Source organism: Mus caroli, unplaced genomic scaffold (assembly GCF_978045245.1).
Source record: "Mus caroli unplaced genomic scaffold, Mus_caroli_1 scaffold_7, whole genome shotgun sequence".
NCBI classification, from domain to species: Eukaryota; Metazoa; Chordata; class Mammalia; order Rodentia; family Muridae; genus Mus; species Mus caroli.
In genome coordinates, this window is record NW_028227262.1 from 13302153 (window position 1) to 13308070 (window position 5918).

The following is a 5918-nucleotide window of genomic DNA, read 5'->3' on the forward strand; positions in this document are numbered from 1 at the left end:
CACCTTTTCATAGATGTGAAATCAAGATCCACAGAGGTCCCTTCATTGTTAGGTGTTTGTGGCTATAAGTGATGCTCGCTAACCTCCGATTCTCTGCATTTTTTGGTTCATTGTCTCTGGATCTCAGTCCTTGTAACTTGGCCTTATCCTGACACCAGCTGAGAGGTTCAGTAGTCACCTACCCCTGGACCCTGCTTTGAACCCGCTGACTTCACTCATCTGCCTCTCCTGCCACACCACAGTTCTCTCTCTCTCTCTGTTCACTTCTGGTTCCTCTGTCCTAACCCTACAGTACAGAGTGGTCACCATTTCACTGACGCTACAATTGAACACATTAACACGTACAGCCATCATCTCTGCTCTGTTTCGTCTTTAAACCCCAAGATTCGGTTAAATCTGTAACTGAAATGATTTCCAGTTTATAAAGCAAAACCTTTGCCATAGGACAGACTTAATTTGCATACCTCACCTTTTCCCCCTCTCCTGTCTTATGGAATATTAGCTTGTGTGAAATCTCAGTCCCTCGCTGTAGAGTGCAGATGTCTTTCTTGCCTGTGGTGACTTGATCCTTGAGGCAGCCTCATCCACTGTCTGATGATGATGGCACAAAGCACAGACAAGCCAGTCAAACATGGCTCCATTAAATTATTGTTTGCGGGACTATCTCCCTTGAGGGCCAGCGTTGTGTCTTGCTCATTTTTGTGTGCCCTGGTATCTTATGCTAAAGTTCCCAAGATGTCCTTTGGATATTTGTCAAAGTGAACCAAGGACTCCTTTTGTTCTTTTGTTTTTTCTTGAGACAGGCTTTCTTTGTAAAGTTATTTACGTCTCATTTTGGTTTATGTGCACGGGTGTTTTGCCTGTTACGTCTGGGTACCACTGTCTTGCCTGGTGCCCACAGAGGTCAGATAAGGGTGTCAGATCCACTAGAACTTCAGTTACAAATACCTGTGAGCTGTCTTGTGGGGACAGGGAATCAGTCCCTGGATCCTCTCCAGGGACAACACATGCTACTAATCCTTAACCTGTTCTCTGGCCCCAAACTAGCCAACTCTTGATGCTAACTTGGCTGTTAGATGAAAGCATTCTCTTCCCAATGGTGGTAATTCTTATGCAAAATCCCCCACAGTTTGAGAGGGACCCCTCCATTTTATCCTGTTATACCTTGAGTAACCCCAAGTGTGACAGGAGTAGAGCCACTTGAAAACCCCCTCCCTACCCCAGCAATGTAATTTGAGTGCACCTGGAACACCCATCATATCTGAGAAGGATATACCCCATCTAACCCTTCTTTAGTCGAGGCTTAAAACCGTCTTAGTTTTCAAGAGGTTTCTTTTGAAATCCATGTGTCTCCATGACAAGGCTGCAGCTTGTCTCACCTTTGCTGACACTTTACAAGATTCCTCTGCAGCAGAAAGAGCAACAGAGTAAGCAAATTCCTGGTGGGATGAAGCCTTGTTTGAGGCTGTATTGGGAGCATTGGTCCAGAGGTCTGCCTAACTTGGTGCTCTCAGCAGCAGCAGCCACCAGCCTCCAGCGAGCATGGGCTCTGACTTCTCTCTCTGCCCTTGTATATTTCTCCAGTTCCTGCTGTAGGTTGGAAAATCAGCTTCGAAGGCTGCTGGGCCTTCCTCAGCTACCTTGACAGTTGCTATCTCCTGCAAGCTCACTCAACTACCCAGCTAGGTGAGCTGGGGAAGCTCAGGGGTTTCCATAGCTAGGCAGAGAGAGCAGGTCCTGGCAACTCTCTCCCCATGATAAACATGGCTACTGGCTTCCCTTCCCTTCCCTTCCCTTCCCTTCCCTTCCCTTCCCTTCCCTTCCCTTCCCTTCCCTTCCCTTCCCTTCCCTTCCCTTCCCTTCCCTTCCCTTCCCTTCCCTTCCCTTCCCTTCCCTTCCCTTCCCTTCCCTTCCCTTCCCTTCCCTTCCCTTCCCTTCCCTTCCCTTCCCTTCCCTTCCCTTCCCTTCCCTTCCCTTCCCTTTCTTTCTTTCTTTCTTTCTTCCTTTGAGTTAGGGTCTCCCAACCTAGACCCGTCTCAAACTGGAGTGAATCTTGAACTTTGAACTCTTCACTTTCTTTAATTTTTTATTCTTTTGAGAGTTTCATACACTTATAGATTTGATTATATTGATCATTTCAATCTACCTTTATGTCTCTCTAACTCTCTCTAGTTTGTCCCACCCATCTCTCTTCTAATTTCATGTCTTCTTAAAAAAAAGGGGGGGTATTAAAACCCCTGAGTCTAATTAATGCTGCTGTTTGAAGACTTAACTATACAATAAGGCAAGAGAAGGGAACATGAGGGAATCAAATGGGAACGGAAGATGAAGTGTCTCTCTATGCCAAAGATATGGTTCTACACGTTAGAGACCCCATGGACCCCACCTAAACCTCTTATATATGAAACACTTTCAGCAAAGTGGCCAGATACGGATTAACACAAGTCAGCTGCCTTCCGTTATATCAGTGATGAACTTTAAACTGCAGATGCTCTGGCTTCCATGCCTACTGCTATAGTTACCGCTTTGCAGCACCACAGCAGGCCCAGGGCTTCTGCGTGCTGGGCAAGCCCCCTACTAACAACTCCACCAGGTTACTGGTTTTTAAAATTGCGTTTTGTTCTTCTGGTTTGCCACATAGTACAATCCATATGCCACCTCCTTTCATTTTATTTCCTTACTGAGATTAATTATGGGTGCTTGTGTTTAGTTTCTGGGGCATAGACAACTTACCAGTGTCCATACCTCTGAAGAAAAATGGCTCCCTGTCATCCTCTCCCCTTGCCCCCAAACTACTAATTGTCAATAGCTCCTTTGCTATGGGTGGGGCCCAATGTTCAATTTTGGAGGGATGTCAGTGCTCTTAACTGCTGAGCCATCTCTCCAGCCCAATTTTCTTTTCTTTTCTTTCCTTTTCTTTTCTTTTTTTTTTTTTTTTTTTTTTTTTTTTTTTTTTTTTTGGTTTTTCGAGACAGGGTTTCTCTGGATAGCCCTGGCTGTCCTGGAACTCACTTTGTAGACCAGGCTGGCCTCGAACTCAGAAATCCGCCTGCCTCTGCCTCCCGAGTGCTGGGATTAAAGGCGTGCGCCACCACGCCCGGCTCCGCAATTTTATTTTCTTAACTATATACAAAGTGTCTTTACCAGCCTGATGCTACAGTAAAACTACCAGCTCTTTAGAAATCTCTTTATACCTGTGACATTCTTTCTCTCTCTCTCTCTTTTTTAGTTTCTAAGTTTTGTTTTTTTTTAATTGGACATTTATTTCATTTACATTTCCAATGCTATCCCAAAAGTCCCCCACAGGCTCTCCCACCCACTCTAAGTTTTTTATTTTAAAATATTTATAGTATAATTTAAAAATTTTATGCCAGAATCATATACTATTTACTCTTTTTGTTTCTTTTTAAAAAAAATTTTCCCCCACGGGAAAATGTCCACGTTTAATGTAAAAGGTTAAGCATTGGGTTATTTACACGTGCATTAGAAAAGATGGCAGAGGCTGAGGGTCTTCCCGAGGGGCTCCGAGAAGACAGTTCATATCAATCAACCCACCAGCTTCAGATGAGGTCAGCCACGTTCATGGGCATCTCGTCTATCTGGGTGGCGTAGTACTGCTCGATGTCCCTGAGAATCCGGATGTCATCATTCTTCACAAAATTGATGGCCACACCTTTTCGTCCATACCGACCCGATCTCCCAATTCTGTGAATGTACAGTTCTCTGTTGTTGGGCAGGTCATAGTTAATGATGAGGGACACCTGAGGGACATCCAGGCCCCGAGCCCAGATGTCTGTGGAGATGAGCACCCGGCTGGCACCTGACCGGAACTCCTTCATGATAGACTCTCGTTCTTTCTGGGGCATGTCTCCATGCATGGACGACACAGTGAAATTGGCTTCTCTCATTTTCTCTGTCAGCCAGTCAACCTTCCTCTTGGTGTTGCAGAAGATTACGGCCTGGGTGATGGTCAGTGAGTCGTAGAGATCACATAGAGTATCAAACTTCCATTCCTCTCTTTCCACGGCCACAAAGAACTGTTTGATGCCTTCCAGAGTCAACTCATCACGCTTCACCAGGATGCGGATGGGGTCGGTCATGAACTTGTTGGTCATCTCCAGGATCTCCTGAGGCAGTGTGGCACTGATGAGAACGACCTGTGTGGCTGGTGGCAAATACCTGTACACATCATAGATCTGCTCCTTGAAACCTTTCTTCAACATTTCATCAGCCTCATCCAAAACCAGCATTTTGATAGCCCGAGTCCGTAAACTTCTCCGGCGGATCATATCAAAGACGCGTCCCGGCGTGCCTGCCACCACATGCTGCCCGTAATCCAGCTTCCTGATGTCCTCCCCGACATTGGTGCCCCCAATGCAGGCATGGCACTGCACCTTCATGTAATCCCCCAGAGCGAGCAGACCCTTCTGAATCTGCACCGCTAACTCTCTGGTTGGAGCCAGGATCAAAGCTTGGCTTTCTCGAACCTGGATATCCAAGCACTGCAGCACTGAGATACTGAAGGTGGCCGTCTTGCCTGTGCCAGACTGAGACTGTGCAATGACATCTCTCCCTTTAATGATCTGCTTGATAGCACGCTGCTGGATCGCTGAAGGTTTTTCAAAACCGTAGGCGTAGATGCCGCGCAGCAGGTCCTCTCTGAGGCCCATGGTGTTGAACGTGGGGGTCACGTCCACCTCCTCGCTCGTCTCGAACTCCACTTTGGTCATGTCCTCCTCTTTGAGCAGCTGCTTCCGCGCTGATCCAGACGTCACCATCGTGGCCGTGGCTGCCATGATCCCTATTCCGCTGAAAGACCTGAAAAATTTTTATTTACTTACATTTCAAATGTTAACCCCTTCCCTGGTTTCCCCTCTGCAACCCCCTATCCCATCCTCCTTTCTTCTATGAGGCTGCTCCCCCACCCACCTACCCACTCCCACCTCAGTGCCCTAGCATTCCCATACACTGGGGCATTAAGCCTTCATAGGAGGAAGGGCCTCCCTTCCTACTGATGCCTAATAAGGCCCCTTTAGCTCCTTCAGTTCTTCCCCTAGCTCCTTCATTGCGGTCCCTGTATCAGTTCGATGCTTGGTTGCGAGCATCTGTATTACTGGTCGAGATCTGGCAGAGCCTCTCAGGACACAGCTGTGTCAGGCTCAGGTCAGCAAGCACTTCTTGGCATCTGCACTAGTTTCTGAGTGTGGTATCTGCATGAGGGATGGATCCCCAGGTGAGGAACTCTCTGGATGGCTTCTCCTTCACTCTCTGCTTCATTCTTTGTCCCCATATTTCCTTTAGACAGGAGCAATTCTGGGTTAAAACTTTGGAGCTGGGTGGGTGGCCCCATCCCTCAAGTGGGGTGTGTGTGTCTGGGGTTGCCTAACCTCTGAATATGGTCTCTCCAGGTTCTCCCTCCCCTTTGCATGGTATTTCAGCTAATGTCATCCCTGTAGGGTCCTGGGAGGCTCTTGCTTTCATGGCATCTGGGACTTTCTGGTTGCTGCCCCCAACTCCCCACCCCACATTGCTACACACCTCTGTTCAATTTCCTGACCCTCTGTACATCTCCTACATCTCCTCCCATATCTGATTCTTCCCTTCTGTATTAGTCAGGGTTCCCTAGAGTCACAGAACTTATGGATAGTCTCTATATAGTATAAAAATTTATTGGTGACTTACAGTCCGCAGCCCAATTCCCAACAATGGTTCAGTTGCAGCTGTGAATAAAAGTCCAAGGATCTAGTAGTTACTCAGTCTCACAGGGCAAGCAGGCAAAGGGCAAGAGCAAGACTCCTTTCTTTCAATGTCCTTATATTGTCTCCAGCAGAAGGTGTAGCCCAGATTAAAGGTGTGTTCCACCACACCCTTAATCCTGGATTACCTTGAACTGGGAGATTTAATCTTCTGGAATCCAT

General features: G+C 47.1%; 1 pseudogene; it reads right to left on the reverse strand.

The window, feature by feature from the left end:
• Positions 1 to 3558: 3558 nt before the first annotated feature.
• LOC110295828 (eukaryotic initiation factor 4A-III pseudogene) lies at positions 3559 to 4796 on the reverse strand (annotated as a pseudogene).
• Between the last annotated feature and the right edge of the window lie 1122 nt (positions 4797 to 5918).